Source organism: Seriola lalandi, unplaced genomic scaffold (genome assembly GCF_002814215.2).
Source record: "Seriola lalandi dorsalis isolate HSWRI2012SDOR001 ecotype SW California unplaced genomic scaffold, Sedor1 jcf7180002054302, whole genome shotgun sequence".
NCBI lineage: Eukaryota > Metazoa > Chordata > Actinopteri > Carangiformes > Carangidae > Seriola > Seriola lalandi.
The window spans coordinates 294,973-311,990 of NW_019524855.1; the positions used below are offsets into that span (position 1 = coordinate 294,973).

Below are 17,018 nucleotides of genomic sequence, written 5' to 3' on the forward strand. Positions count from 1 at the left end.
TAGTTGAGAACCAGAGACCTTGAGATGCTGCCTGTTCCTCTGTCTAATCTCACTCACAGTCAGTCCGTTTTCGCTCTGCTGTGTTTCAGTGCGCCAATAAGCCATGAAAGAGACGCCGCTGTGCACATACCTCAATAATAACCTGAACATACAGCCGTGGCTGTTCTGTGTTCCTGTGTGAAGGTCAGAAAATTGCAAGAAAACAACCATTCACGGAGGTCTCAACTCTGTTATTGCAGTTTACGGAATAGTGTCTTACCTCTCTATGACAGCCCGCAGAGGATCATTGTTAAACAGACTCTGCTTTCTGCATCAATTGCTGTTCATTTGCAGGTGTTTAATGGTGGCTTACGGCTGCTCAGAGGTTTCTCTCGAGGGAGAAGCCTGTTATCCCCAATCAAACTCTGCCACCAACTAAGCATTTCATTCTACTTGAAATCAGCATCGCTGTTTAAAGTGGAGGTGTCAGTAATTGCAGGTAAAAGCAGGTAAGTTGTTTTAATTCTGTTGCATTCACCTGAAGCTGCATTAAGCGATTTTGTTTTTTCAGCCAGGCAACAAAAAATAGACTCCAAAACAAACTCCCAGCAACAAGGATAAACTGTGTCAACTTAACAGAATGTGTCCATTGCACACTGAGTGGAATAACAGATCGACATGGACATGGAGCCCACTTTACTGTGACCATTGTTTATTGAGCAGTTTGGTTCAAATACAGATAATAATGAATCGGTTGTTGCCAAATGATGTGCTGTATTCACTTAGCGTTACATCACTGCATGAAAAACACTGCAAACAGTACAACAAAATAAATTCAAGAGATAATCCCACCCTGCTGCCTAAACCCACCCAAATACCACTCACTCACATTCCTTCACATTTGTATGATGCTGTGAAATATTATAGTTGTAGAGTTTAGATTGTCTTCTCATTTCAAGATGCGAGGTTTGTTTCTTACAGCACCTAAACTTAATAATAGAAACCTTTCAATAATTACACACTTGCATGACAGTGATGTTCTCCACGCCCATCCACCACCCTGACTCCTACACTTTGATACATACTGTAAAGGGCACACTGCCTGCATGGCATGAAGCTCTGGCATTGGACATAAACCGTGAGTGTCAGAATTGCCCAGTATTCCTGCAATACTCGGCTGTAAAAAAAAAAAAACAAGCAAATAAAAATAACAAAAATGGTCAAATTCACACAGTACAGGGTTCGTAATAAGAACATAGCTCAATCAAGGTGGATTTTTTGCTAACATGGAAAGCAGTAGGTAAATATGAATTGAGCCCCCCTTTATTTTCCACATGTATCAACATTAACGTGCCTACTGAAACAAAACAGTTCCCACTCTTTCTCTGCTGCCAGCATCACATTTTTATATTCTGTCTGTCCAGCTAAGTTGGCATCCTAATGCAGGATCGGAGCAGGTGGCTGGTGCAATGATGAAAACCAAACATTGGATGGACCGAGGTCGATGGAAGAGGGAAACCAGGAGCAGATGCAGCATCTTTATTTTCTTTTTCTTTTTCTTTTTTTTTTTCGCTTTATCATGCGGCTGGTGAAGAATTTATCAGCAGTTTGCCACATCGAGATCCAAGTCCTTGACCTCTCAGCTGGACTTGACGGCTGGCCATTACTGCAGCAAAATGAATGAAGTAGACGCTCATTGCGAGTGGTGTCACATCGCTGGAAGGCTGTCTTTGGGAGAAAACGGTTTGTTGCAGTTACATGTGCTGTTTGACTGTTAAGCTGTATGTCATCTTTTATTGCCTGTATTAAAAACACTAGTTTAGTGAATGTCAATTACACATGTTCTGAAGCCCAAAAGGCATATAAAGGGCCACAATTTTCACTTACCTCAGGGCTCATTTGTGACCATGATGAATGATGTGTATTACTGTAATAGCTTTTAAAGTAGCTTCCCACAGTGGGAGTGTCAACTGTGAGCATATAGAGCCTCGTTGTTCACAAACTGTTGGATGTTAAAAAAACCAGCGAAATGTGGCATGTAATCTAATATGAGCAAAGCTATTTAGGATACTATATGAGCTGCCATGGTGAGGTCCCTGTTGAGATTTTGAGTCATAAAACCAAAGCCCTTTTCCACCCTGCAATCAACAGTTAGAGCGAACGTTTCACTACTGGGTGAAAGCCCTGGGCCCTTTGATCCCCAGGACACTCCCAGAGAAGGGAACACTTATGGACATGTAAAAGGAAAAGTATTTGCAGCAAAAAAAAAAAGAATGAATGAAAAAGCCCATCTCTGTTATTTTTCTGAATTGATGTTGTCACTTTCTCTGTGTGACATTTGCATAGCTAGTTAAGAAAGTGAAGTATGTGTTATTATTTGTCCCCGAGTTCATCTCACAGACAATTACACCGCTGGGGTGCTCGGCGCCACACACTGTGCTGGAGACCGAAATGTGTCCTGAGCCCAGCTGTGATTCTGTGTCCGTCTCCTATCGGACACTGCAGGAAATCTTCAGCACTGAGGGAGCTGATAGACTATTGACCCATTGATTTGCACACCACCCCGCAGTGGCTAGTGAGGGCTGAGGGCTCTTTTCTCATTCAGCTCTGCTGAGCGAGGGGCATGATACTGTTTTTGATGTGAGAAGCTTGTGCTGCAGATACAGACATGTTGTTTGAAGGGCATTGGTTTAGACAGCTGAGGTGTATTGGTAACACAAGGCTCAGTGAATAATTTATAACAAGGTTTCACTGAGGCTTTGATCCATTGCCAGTCGCACAATGTCATGTCAGATAACAGTTATTTGGAAATAGTGCAGTGTTTATTGAACTGAACCATAGGTTGTATTATCCTTTAAAGTTTGGTCTATTAAAATAGCCTACATTATGACCCTGCACATAATTCATTTTAGTGTATAAGATTTTCTTATTTAAATTGAACCAAATATTTTTTACTATGTGAAATGTCTCTAGCAAAATTGTTTGTTTTTTGACCTTTTAGAAAAACAAAACCAAGGGTATGAGCTTGTCTCCAGCCACACACCACATTAATCTCATAGTTATCACTCACCAAATTAAAACACTCCTCAGCATACGAGAGAGCAGCCAGGACTTAAACAGAAACAAGACAAATAGCCGAGCATTAAGACCTGAGCAGAGTTAGAACTCAAGTGTCTCACCGCAGTTTGTTCAAGGTCCCCTCTCCTGTCTGCGCTCTGACAAAGCCGGTAAGAAGATCATCCACCTGCACAAGCCACCAGTCAGTGCTGACGGTCCTGCAGCTACAACAACAAACACACTCTGATTGGACAAAGACTGACTCTGAATTAATGAGCTACACCTAACGAGGTCTGATTAAGACCATCGGCTTGTATCTGTGGAATCATTTACTGTAATCTGCTGATGTGTTCTGTGAGTTATAAACATCTAAGTGACGTGAGACAAAGGACTGAATGTGAGTTCTTTTCGTACTGGTATCAGAAATGAAAGTCTATGCACTGATCTGATACCATAGAATTTACTAATAATCTTTATAGGCAAGGTTTTAATTTGAAAGGGGTGGCGCTAGTGTTATAGGACAACTAGTGTAGGAACTGTTATTTATTCCTAAATTTATAATTTTATGACTGACAGTAAAATTCATTAATAAAAGGCAGATTCTATGGCAGTTGTGTATTTGTTCATGTTTTAGGGTTAAGGGTTTAACCTGAGACATGCCAAGCAACAATGACAGCAATCATATCACTTCCACACGGGGTTAGTGGGAAACAGCTGTTAACATTCCTTTAACGCAATGGTATCGGCTGATACACAAGTTCAGGTAAATCGGCCAGAGAAGGAAAAATTGATTTTGCAACGTCTCTAGCAAAAGCCCATCTCACCATTGCAACACAACTTTGTCCCTTTACATATCTGAAGAAACAAATTGGGCACTTACAGTATGTACATGTATTACCAAGTATGAAGCAACAGACAGGACAGTTTTCCTAGTGTTCAGTGCTCCATTTGACACATATTTCAGAGCAAGTATACATTGTTAAGTTCAGCAGTAAAATGGACAGATGATGACGGATGAGAAAAAATAACACAAGGATTTGAGGTGAGAGGCTGCATGAGCAGTTCTTGTTCCAACGAGGTGTTTTGAAGAACATTGTTCTGTAATCATCATTATCTAGTCTTGATGATTAGTTCCACAGTGATAATAATATCTTACAACTGCTGTTCCTGCTGTTCAAAATCTTCCCCACGTTGTCTTATACCAAAACCAGCAAAGTGTAAATTACACATTTGGAAAAAAATCACATTATGATTTTTTTTTTCCATATTTACAGTAATGAATGACTTATGCCATTTGCCAGACACTGAAATGATGCCTAAAGAGAAACCCACACTCATAAAGTGATCGACAGAGACTTTGTGTCAGGTTTCTCCAATGTCTGAATCCAGTTTTCCCAGCATGCCGTTCTGTTTTTTTTTTCTTGGTGCGAGTGATTTGCACGATAGGCTTCACTGATTATCATGGGCGTGCAGGTACTGTAATTAGTTCAGGTCTGGCTCTCTTCCAGGTGCGTCCCATGCTGGCTATTAAGTCATTAACCCAGCATGCTCCACCTGGGCTGCTCTCCCATGCTGTATATATTACTGCTGCTGCGAGGACAGGCCAAATGAGAGTCACATTATGACCCCTTCTGTGATGCAGATTAGCGGCCATATCAAGATGCACAATTTTTTTTTTGTTTGTTTCTTTGTTTTTTCCACTGCATGCTCTCCCCTCACTCACTATAGGGAACGACTGTGGAATGCATGATGCATAACTCTGGGAATTGTCATTCCTGACTCAGAAGGATGCCTGACCAAACCCTGGCTGGGAATGTTTGTAAGCTGCAGTGATTCCCGAATTCATGAGATACCAGCAGAAGGAAAGCAATTAGATACTGGACATTAAAATGAAAACCCCTGAGCTTAGTGTCATCTGTCTGTGGAAAGTGTTTGCTTGAAAAACTTGCAAAAATGGGGGCAGAGTTCTCAGCAGATTTATAACACTTTACAAGATTTATAATAATGAATCTACTAGTATCTACATGAGATCATTTTGATATCTATAACAAATGGCTACCAAAACAGTAAAAAGAATTGTTTGACATTCTGGGACATACACTTCTTCACTTTCTTGCTGAGGGTTACATGAGCTATAGTCTGGTTCTGTCTGAAGGTAAACACAAAAGTAAAAGTGACAATGTGCTGGATTTTGATACCATTAGACGGAGCCAGGCTAGCTGTTTCCCCCTGTTTCCAGTCATGACGCTGGGCTAAGCTAACCAGCCTCTGACTGTAGCCTCATATTTAATGGACATGTATGAATTTGGTGTTAAACTTCTCACCTAACTCTTTGCTAGAAAGCGAATAAAATGTAGAACTATTGACATAATAGTAGAATTACTACTAGATTTTAAACAATGCTGATGGGAGAGTCCAGCACAGAGAGGAGCTTTTAAGTGCAAAGCCATTACACAAAGTTTAAACACAGAAGAAGATCTGCTTTCTGCTCAAATGATCCCATCCATCAGGGGACCAGCATGTGCAGTTTAATGATTATGTCTTTTAAATTGGTCTCACTAACACTCAGTTAATAGCAATGTAATCATGACAACAGGGGGATCCACAGACACTCATGATGGGTCCAAGTTTTCCCACCCATACACTGCAGCAGGTTTTTCCCTTCTCCTGGTGTTCTGTATAGAAAAGTCTCTGTCTAGAGACATACTGACACACATGCATGAAAAACTGGATTTTAATGAATAAATAAATAAATGGAAACTTGAAATAGTGGGAATGAGTGTTGCCAGGTCTGCAACATCTGTGTGTCTTTTTTTTTTCCCCCACAGTATTTCATTTTTTCGTTTTCTTTTTTTAACCTCCTCCTGTCCTGTAATCACAATAATAAACTTGCCTGAACAGACTGTGTTTATATGTTCTTCCTCACTCCAGTCAAAGCGTTTCCCCAAAGGAGGAAGAGTTAGGGCTGACATTTTGGCTTTGAAACTCTCTTTGAATTTCCTCTTTATACCTTCTGCTCACTTTAATCTGATAATTATACACATGGCAGCAGAGGGAGGAAAAATAAAAACCGGATGAATGGCTAAAACACCAGGCATGTTTGTGAATTGGACACATGAACGCTGTATGGTCTTGTCTTGATAGTGATGTTTTCTGGCTGCTGCTGCTGCTCTAGTGATTCATGAAGTAATTAAAAGAGACATCAGGGAGTGAAAAATACCAAATGCTGCTTAAAACCCATCGGTGAAGGATGAATTCCTGCAACCGAGCATCAACAGCTAGTGTCCACATTAAAATTAAAAAGATTTATTGATGCATTGTAGCCCCCATTTGCATTTTCTTTTTTATATCGATTAAGAGGGAATTAATTTTCCCCAAGGTATTAACATTACACTGGTCTCTGTGGTGAGCTGTCAAAACTTACTTTTTTACAACTGCCAAATTATTGTAATATAGTTCAACCTCTGAGACTAATGATAATAAATCAAACTGCTTTCAGTTTTTATGGGCTCTGTGTAATTGTCCCATAAAGATCCGAGGCTCAGACGCGCCTGTAGGAGTCAGTAAGAGCCCCCTCTTCTTCTTCTCCGTCCTCAAACTTCATTTCCTCCTTGTCCAACCAGAAAACTCAGTCCCCAGTTCATCAGCAAACAGAGACATAAAGCGGGCAGTGGAAGTTGTCAGGAAGAGAAGTCCGGTTTTTTGGAGGAGGGGTGCGATCCCAGAGAGGCTACTTTTTATTTTTTATTTTTTATTTTGGCAGGACAGAAGCGGAAAAGAAATCCAAACCCGGTCCGGCTCGAAAGTTTTGGGGGGTGTGTGTGTGAAGCTGTTGCATCGAAGTTGAGTGGCCGTGGTTTTCTGCCCTTTCCCCCCCCTTGTCGACCGACAGGTAGCAGCCACTGAGCAGTGAAGTTACCTCACAGGAGGACGCCGAGCAGGTAAGAAGCTGTTTGTGTGTGTGTGTGTGTGTGTGTGTGTGTGTGTGTGTGTGTGTGTGTGTGTTTGTTTATTCACAGCAGCTATTTGTTAGTTAGTTTGTTGTCAGGCCACATTCAGCGCTGCGTGATGACACCGAAGTTTAGTGAGCCCGTCAAACTCCACTGTGACTGTGTGTTGTATTAACGTGAGCTTTTTTTTTTTGCTGCTTGTCCCTGCTGGAGGATTTTGACATGACTACCTTCATTAACATGAAACAACCACGACATGCTGTCTGTATAATGAGCAGGGGAGTAACCGTTGCAGTAGCGACCTTATGGTGTTTTAACTGCTGTGGGAATATTCCGGTAATAATAAGTTGTTGCAGTGTGTCTGTAGAGTTTTAAGTGGCTTTAATATCCTTTAAAAACTCCTGCTAAGACTATCATATTCCCATTACTGTAATTTTATGACCATCAGCTACTTATTTTTGGCAGGGATCATGACTGTGTCACATGCCAAGAAGCTTTGAATGTGAGCTTGAATGGTGACAAAATTTAGGCCTCATACAAAGACATAATTTCATCTCTTCATCCTGTCTAAACACGTATCAGCAGTTGATCTATGACACCGACAAAGTCCTTTTTTGTGTTTTACTTTTCTAAAATGAAGTTACTCTGTTCCTGTTCAGTATCAATGAAACACTTGGCATTCTGAGCCCGTACATTTCCTGCATGAGTTACATTATAAAGTTGATCTTGTTTAAGCCTGACGGAATGTCAAGAATCAAAAGCACATAAACTCAGAGTCCTGTCAGAGGCGACAGCTGAATGAGATGCTGCTCTGATCCTTGAGAGCGACACGCCTCGCTCAACAATAAGCTCATCAGCTCAGCTCCTCACTGATTGTCCTTTCTCTTCATCCTTGTTCAGCGTGCGTCTGTTTGAGCACAGACGCTCTGATGAGCCCCGATCACCACCACTGTGTGTGTGTTTGTGAGTTCAGCTTCACCTAAAGGTGTCTGGTAATGTGAATTTAAACCTGATCACTGATGAGTGAAGTTTTTTTTTTCTCCAACCACAGACCTCACCTCAGTGCTACCAGCTGTGTTTCCAGTTCTGATTTCAATTTCCTCTGATTTGGCCACCGTGGTTAGAAAGCTCCTGTAGAGCAAGAGTGGTGACTGAAAGTGAGAGGTGAGTCACGTTTTGTGATGCATCCCGTTCTCAGATGGATTGACCAGATGTGGAAAAGGCAAGGTGTTGTTGGCTCTTTTCATTAATTATGATTTGACTTGAAGTCATAAGTCTCTGTCCTCAGAACAATGACCGCTCTGTCTTTTTGATTTATATTTCTCACTGCCCCGGGGGGGAAACTGTTGAATTCACAGCACACACATTTTGAAAGAAATACAACGCTTAGACCCAACACAGAAGTCAAGTGGGGCCATATCAAAACAGCAGCTCCTCACTATGGTGGAGTGCTGTAGATCATGTCTATTCTGGTGTGTGGGACGGTCTTGCACCGTCTGACCCCGCATTCCTGCTTCTCTCGTGGCATGAGGTCAGTGCCCCACCACCCCCTTCTTCTCCAATGACCTACTGTTGCAAAGAAATATGTGAATTTTCCTCCAAATTTCGCTCTTGTGGTTGATTATTTTTGCCAGCTTTAGAGGCTGAATTGCCTGCCTGGCTGAATGTGCCTTAATCATAGAAATCTGTCATAACTTACTTTCTTACAAACAGGGGGTTTCAGTTGATTAGATATTTAAGTGCTGGGTTCATTTCCCAGCAGGCATATCTACTAGATGTGCCCACCAGCAAACTTCACTCACTCAAAGGGGGGGGTGTGTGTGAGTGGTTTGAACTCTCAGCTGCTTCTCATTGTGTGTAGCTCTTCTGCGAGGCCTCGGTTTACATAATGAAACCACCACACAGTCACTGACATCAAAGGTTGCCAACAACAGCTAACTTTCTCTATGACTATTTTCAATCAGTAACAATCACGACCTTTGTCAAGAGGTTGGTTTTTTTTTTTCCTCCGGGACGCACTGGCTGATTCTCTGCGGTGGTAAACAAAAGCAGCAATGTGAGCCTCCAACTGTGTTTACTTCCTCAGCTTTCTCTCTCTGTCCCACACAGTCACCATAGAGCTGGAGCTCTATGTTCTGTCCCTTCATGAAAGTTCCTATTCTGTGGGACGGGGTGGTGGTGGTGGTGGGGGTGGGGGGGTTGGAGCACGACTGTCCGTGCTGGGCATATCTCATTCCACTGGGCCTCACAATGGATGAGCTGTGCTGCTATATCAACATTTATTTCTCACTTGTCGTCCCCCCTCTGCCCCCCCGAGCCCCATCTTTCTTTTTCTGCTACTTTGATCACATCCCTCCGGGCCAATCAGAAACAGGAAGAGCAAGGCTGTGTGTTGCCGTCTTTGTCTGTGTGAGATATCGCTGGCTGACCAGTGGGTGCCATGACTCACTCTGACTTTGCATCTTGTGTCAGAGAAGCCTTTATTGCACCCCTTACTTCAGGCTCGCAGGCAAGGCAGGCTCCCCATTTTTTTTTTATGTGGCCTACTCAAGCTGTGCATTCTTGACATGCAGCTCAGATATCTAACTCTCAGCCGTATATACACTGCTAGCAGAACATTCTGTGCCTATATTTTGACCTTGCTGTGTGACTGACAGGCGGTTGTTTACAGTCAGGTCTATTTCCGAGCTGGGATCCTGTCTGCTCGGGCTGAGAGGACCGAAAGTAAATTCATGCCTGAATCTGTGTGAGCAGCGGCAGGGGATAATTGATAATTGATAATTGATAAATGTTTGTTGATCCGTACAACTTTTCCAAGACAGTAAAAGAGCCACTGATTTAAAGAACAGAAATCAAACTCAATGTGTGGCATGTTAGAATGCATGCCATACACGTCCTCTTGTCTGTATATGTGGAAGTGAGGTCTCGACTGCTGCTCTCTGCTCTGCTTTCACACTCGATCATGCTGTTTTGTTTAGGTGCCATGCGGGATTTGTAATGTCAGACTTGTTGACTTTAGCTGGCAGAGCTTCCTCTCCTGACGCCCTGTGTAACTGCGGCCTGTGTCGCATCCCTTTGTCTGTGTTGTTGAGGCCGCTGGTGTGTGGGAATTCTTTTTTCCATATGATTTTTAAGACATGAGTGATCAATGGTGGCAGCTTAGAGAGCTGTGCATACCAACAGAGGATGTCCCCTCAGTAACCTGTAAACACTGCGTAGAAATGAATTATTGGCCAAAATGCCACTTTTTAATTCAGCTCAGCCTTGCATTACTACAAAAAATATTCATAGAATGTGTACTTCGGCATGTGACGCGCTTTTCCCGCCTGTCTTATCAGATGATGTTGCACTGGGTCGTTGTGTTTTCACAATTAAATAAAGTGGCCGGGGGCTACAACATTTCTCCTCACCACTAACTTATGCAAATGGTGCAGCTCAAACTGCAGCCCTATAGCTCTCCTCCAACTTTATGCTTCTCTGTATTTTTGTATGCTTTAGATTCCTTCAGACGTTGCTGACCTGAATGCTTTTCTGAAGCATGAGAAAGAGAGAGGACAGTCAGCACATGGTTGGAATTAATGACACTTTTGTCTTTTTGAATCACATAAATTCCCGGAGATATGGTCCTTGTCCACTTCAGTCATAACCAGTGTTGTAAGTCATGGTGTGACTGTTGTAGCTGAGCTGAGAGCCGTGGTGCAGAGTTTCCTTTTGAAGGGAATGGATCACATTACTGTAGCCATATAGCACGCTTGATGGGATGGTGTTGATTTTATTCATCATTAGTTACTTTAAATTTGGAAGGACTTTCTTTTACTTGACTGCCCATATACTGTATTTGACTCTTGTGGCCTGTTAAAAATAATCCTAAAGGTCCAAAGCTGCATCTGGTCCAGGAGTGGGATGGATCCCATTATCCTGCTCCAGACCATTTTGACCATTATGTGTCATCATAAACAGGACTTCACAGAACATCTTTGTACATGTAATGTCTTCGCTTTCAGCATTTTAACTGTATAACCACGCTGCATAAAATGTGACAGTGTTGACGTCATGTTCTGGGAAAAGGGACCGAGCACAGGACACTCAGTTGTTAGCAGCACAGGACTTTCTGGCATTTAGAAGATATTACATTAGACTGCACTCTATTGTTGTTGAAAATTTGGCTTTTATCACAGCTATGTTCCGCTTTACACAAGAGGGAACAAACATACATCAAATGCATACAGTTCAAGGTCTCACATACAGAGATACATGTCCACCAGCATCTCCCTGAGTGCACCAGCCTTAAAAAGCCTTATGAATAATTGCACATGACCTGTAGAACAATATTAGCTTGCTTTTTTTTTTTTTTTTTGTTTAACAGGAAACAGTTCTGCAGCCTGTTATTCTAACTTACGAAATCCTAAACGGTTTCATAGAAGTCATTAGATGATATAATCAGATACAACACCACAAACTAACATTAAAAATAACCAGCCAGTTGAATCAACAACTTTTTGACGAAAGCTTCCCTGCTTCCCAGATCATAATTCACAAGATAAATTATGATGAGGGAAGCAGGGAAGGTAACAGCTCTGTTTTTTCTTTCTCTCTATTTTTTTTTTTTTTTTTGGTCATTTTGTGACCAGAAACATTGGCACTGCAGCCGTGAAAGGTTTGTTTTGGAAGGATTACACTGTTATTAGGTGTGACAGAGGCTGGCATCAATCATTCCTGTTTAAATCAGCTCCTCTAATCCTCCTCAGAGGCAGTGCTCTTCTGTACAAAACAGACTGTTTTGTAATGGAAATTGTAGAGGAACTCTTTTCTCAGTGAGGCAAGGTGCTAATGCTGTATATGAAATCGCACATTATCAACGGTGAATGAGGTCCTTCTTTATGTTGAACTGAGGTTTGCTATCATGTGGTTAATGATGTGTGTCGACTATCCACACATTCATCTGCTCTTTAACTTGTTGATAACATATCTCGCAGTGGATAAATTCAGCTCTTTTGAAATGCAACTTTTTGGAAAACTTTGAGTTTGGTTTCAGAAGTGGGGGGGGGGAAATTACGAAAAAAAAAAAAGATATACTGTATATATTCTCTTGCATGATTTTCGAGTGAAAAGAAAAACTTGTATTTGTAGTTACAGTTACTTTTTAATCAGTCTAGCGCATAACAAATTATGAAAAAGTTTGTTGCGTTTTCACTTGATAGAGATGATAATGTTAACAGTGTTAACTTTTACTCTGCAGGCACTCCTTTCAGGCTGCATACAGCCCCAACAGCCTTCACCAACAAGGTAGAACAGCTAGGTTGCAGCCTGAGAGACAAAGTCTAGGCCAGTACGTCTAGCTCATGTTGACACGGCAGTAAGGGAACAATGTTGAAAGATTTTAACTAAAAACCATAAACATGAGGTTGACAGAAGTAGGATTTTGAAAAATGTGGGGTCACATCACCCTTTTCTCAGTGGATTGACAGTACACTGAGCTGTTGCATTCCCAGCAGCCTTAGGAAGGAAGTTAAGAAGGAGTTCACTGAATTACTGCAGTGACATGGGTAAACAACTTTAAAGTATCTGGAAGATCTTTGATGGGGCTGGGCGTCCAGTCGCTGCTCCATGTGTTCTGGTGATTAGCAGTGTGGCTATTTTGAATCATTACGTGTAAATACAGTCACATTTGCCTACATACTTTTCTGTCTTTGTGAAGTCCTTTCATGTGTGTGTCTAATAAAGGGCCACACACTATAAATTTAAGAGAAAGAAAGACAATTTGGACCAAACCCTTCAATTTAAAGGCTGCAGATGAAAGACCCACCTGTCCTGCCACCCACAGACAGCCAACAACATTTTACCAAACCAATAATCCTTTGCACTAAAATTACTGCCGCACCTTCCTCTTTACCTCCCCTCACACTGCAGTCCAGTCACTTTCATGGTTGGTCACCAAAATGCCAAAAGTGCGAAGGCGGGAAAGCAGCCTGTGCTTGCTTGATAAAAAACATCTCTTTTGACAGTAAGCCATGCCATGTATACCGTTATCACTTCAGAAAACTGAGCCCATGGGATTTGTGTTAATACAAACCCTTGCTACCAACCACATGACATTAATTTTACTTAATAAATGATCCTATTAACAGAACATGAATGAAATACTGATCATTATATTGACTACCAGCAACGCAGACCTTGTTCCTTTGGGGGTTTAAGGCATCTTTAGATTTTACTTGGAGAAGCACTCCAAGTTGCACCAACCTACATGTTCTTTGAGAGAAAACAAGAAAAGAGAGAGAAAATAAATCAATGGCACATTTCCTGTTCTGACACCTTTGCTGGAACAACTTCGGGGGGTGGCCTCTCCTGCCCTGTCATGTCTGATCTCCTAAATGCTTGTTGGTACAATAAAAAAAATCCCGAATGACTAATTCGTTACCAGCTTTGAACCTGTTGTGATTAATTGCACACAAGGGAACCTCATTGGCAAGGCAGATCCAGCTCTCCTCTCGCCTCATGCCAATGCTCTAATCAAAAGCACCTTTGTAACTCACAACAGAGCCTGGTGCTTCTCGGATTGAGACCTCAGCATGGCAAACATGGTCCTCTCTGCTTTAGATGCTCAGTGGACACTTCACTGGTGACATACTGTTTTGAAACCTGGCTCTTCCTTTGGTCAGTGGTAAATCATAATAGGGAAGAGGTCAGCAATAAGTGATACATCCACTTGTTACTATATATGTTTGAAGTCAAAGTTAAAATGACTCTTAAACATGTCTGATGCCTGATACATGTACAAATATGGCTTATTAAAACAAGGACACCGCAATGTCCAATGATGCAGTTAAGCTCATTGCAGCCACAAACTTTCAAAGGCTACTAAATAATGTTTGCTTTTGATGCAAAATCCATAACAACCATCGAATATTCCATAAAACCTGGAGTGAATTTCTGATTCAACTGTGTCGTTAAAACGCTTCTGTATATTAGACTGCCAACACACTGAACACTGAGGAAAACATTTCTCTGTGCTGCCAAATGCTCTGTTTTAATGATACATGAAAAGATCCCAGATGGACATAAAAATATATTGGACATAGTTATTTCAGAGCATCTGGGGCCATACAGCACTGAAGGCTGAATTTTCTCTGGCCACTCTATACCATCAGCGTAATATAGGCTTGTGTCTCATGGGTCATTTAGTTCTCAATTTCACTGATTTCTATTCATGCCATGTTATGGCAAGCTGAACCTGTGTTGAAATCATACATACTTCTGCACCTTTTTTCGAGTTGAGTGCTCGTAACAAGTTGGTGGAATGATGCAATCATGCACTGACCAAGGCTGCTTTTCTTTCTCTTACTATTAGTTTTTTTTAAGCCACTAATTTTGGTTCAGACATTCATGGTTCCCAGATGATGAATCCTGATTACTATTGTGTTTCCTAGTTTTTTCAGGGATAGACTTCCTGATGGACCGCAATGAAATTTGGTACACCAACAGTCGTGTCCCACTTAGAGTGAATTGTAATAGCTTTTGTGATCCTCTGACTTTTAATGTAGCGCCATCATCAGATCAAAAATTTAATCTGTCCAATACTTTGGTTTGTGACCAAATTCCAGCAAATCTAACATCCGTCCCAGTTCAGTCGTGCTTTGTGTTTGGTGGTAATTAGCAAATGTTTACATACTAAAATTCAAAAGCAAGATGTTTGTATACTACATAGTTATGCTGGCTTTGTGTTGCATTGTTTAAACTGCTAGTATTAGCAGCCAAATAAGGGGGGAAAAAAAGACACCAACAATATTTCCCATCTGGTGAAAAGACATGTCAACAAACTGTTGGCACCACCACTGGCAGTTATGTCAAAATAAAATCTAATATTAACACTAATACAAACCATTCAGCTCATTTTATGGGAGCTGTAAACTGGTTGTATCTGGTTTCTCTTAGTATCAAACTGCTCCAAATATGTGACACAACAAAAGTCACTTAAGTTTAGCATGTAGGACTAACGCCTTGGAATAATGTGAACACTCCCATGTTGGAAAGAGGTGTTTTTCCTATGTGTGAATGCAGAATAAACTTTAGCATTGAGTTGAAAATACATTCGTGCCTGCCTAAGTACAACCTTGTGGAACCACTGAAGAGTCTTCTCTCTCTCTCTCTCTCTCTCTCTCTCTCTCTCTCTCTCTCTCTCTCTCTGACTTGCTCAGTCCTTGTATGACCTGTAAACATAGATGCCCTCATTTCCCCTCAAAGGATTCTCAGTAAATAGTTTCATAATAGAGATCACTTGAATCCTCCTCATTTTCAAGTGTCTTTTGTGTACATGTATATGTCTTTGATAAGGGAGACAAAGGGAGCAAGTATGAAACAGAATCTGAAATCAGCACAGAATGAAAATGAAAGCATCTGAGACTTGACATGTGAATGATGTGTTTATTTACCCAGTAGAAGGTCGCAAGCAAATCATTTGGTGAAGTTATTCCTGAGCTTGCACATCCTGTAGCCTCTGACCTCAGAGACAGGAGACATGGTTTGACAACTATGATGCTCCGATGAGTCGGTGACAGTTTGCTCAACCTTTTACCATTAGAAAAAAATGGGGCTTGACGTGGATATTTGATAGGTGTGATATATTCATCTTGCCATTAAAGCTGACATATTTTGAAATTCTCTGAAAACCATCAGGGACTGAATACATTTCCCCAGGATTAACTTGAGTTTATATTTATCTCTGCCAAGTTATTTGGAGAGTTACAGAGGTTTCCCAATTTCCTGCTTAGTTATTTGTATTTACACAAAAGCTACTCAAAGAATTTGAAATGTTTATATAAGGAGAAAAGAAAGTATTTTTGTAGTTCACTAATTACATAATAGTCCAAACAGACAGTTTGGGGGTATTTGAGGTCTTTGCTTCCAAATGGAAAAATGTAATGACTCAAGAAACATCTGTGCTACAGCTTGATTAGTGTATCTCTGGACTGATTTTGAAATTAAAATCTTTATTTTCACATAACAGATATATTCTACATTTGAACCTTGAAATTTAACTGGAAAAAGTATTTGAAAAGAAGATGTATTATTGTAATTTTTTTTTACCTCACCCTTCTTTGTTTTCCAGGACAAACTTTTTGTATTAACTTGTATCACCCAGGTCTGAGACCGAACCCTGAGTAAGCACCTGAAACGGCTCGAACACAGAATAGTATTTGAGCAGAAACACAATAGTCACATACTGTGTCTACATTTTGGCCACGTTGTTGACAGGCACGCTGATTTCTGAGTGTTCAAAGAGTGGATATCTCAGTTTCTTTTCTTTGTAGGAATGCATTCAAATCTCAGAGTGTGAGTGCTATTTTGAGAAGCAGTGATGCCTGTCAATTGAGGCCAATGAACCAGAGTGCAGTGTTGAATAACTGGCACTTTCTACACAGTGTTGTTGCAAAATGAGATTCTTCAGCCAAGCATGCAGGGGTAGCACACACAGAAAACAGACAAATTGCACTTTTAATGCTTGAGATAGACACGCTCTCAATGTGTTATTATGTTGTGTGGAATGAAAATGACTGAGGACTCAAAATTGCCAACCCGTTAAATCCCTTTTACCTTTTTGCCAAGGACGTTCAGGACATCAGAGCATGCTTAGTTATCCAGAATGGTTAGGAGTGGTTGATTTGGCAGAGTACAACCTCCCTCTCTCAATAAAACAGTACCATTATAATATATATAATATTGTGAAAAGCTGCACTGAGCAGCTTGCACACTGTTAACCATAAATGACGGCCACTGTCATTGTCACTGTTTGAGAAACCTGACCTTGAATCGCAAAAACTCATGTAACGTAATTTCAATAAACTGTAAGATATTTAAGAGACAGGTGATTTAAGATCTAATGCTAACGAATGACGTTCGTTGTATAGGTTAAGAATTTGGGCTAGTTGAGTAAAATGCAACTAGTCAATGTGTAATGTTTAAAATTGATATATTAGATCAAATATATTGTAAGTAATTGATTTCAACATAATCAATTTAAACCCACATAAT

At 40.9% G+C, this 17,018-nt stretch overlaps 1 protein-coding gene across 2 annotated transcripts in view; it reads left to right on the plus strand.

The window, feature by feature from the left end:
* The first annotated feature begins 6,656 nt into the window (after window positions 1–6,656).
* The window catches only part of tspan9a (tetraspanin 9a), a 152,047-nt gene continuing 141,685 nt past the window's right edge, over window positions 6,657–17,018 (plus strand). For both annotated transcript variants that reach the window (XM_087174019.1, XM_087174020.1), the window contains exon 1: window positions 6,657–6,977. The gene's annotated coding sequence lies outside the window, so the exon portion shown is untranslated. The remainder of the gene's footprint in view (window positions 6,978–17,018) is intronic.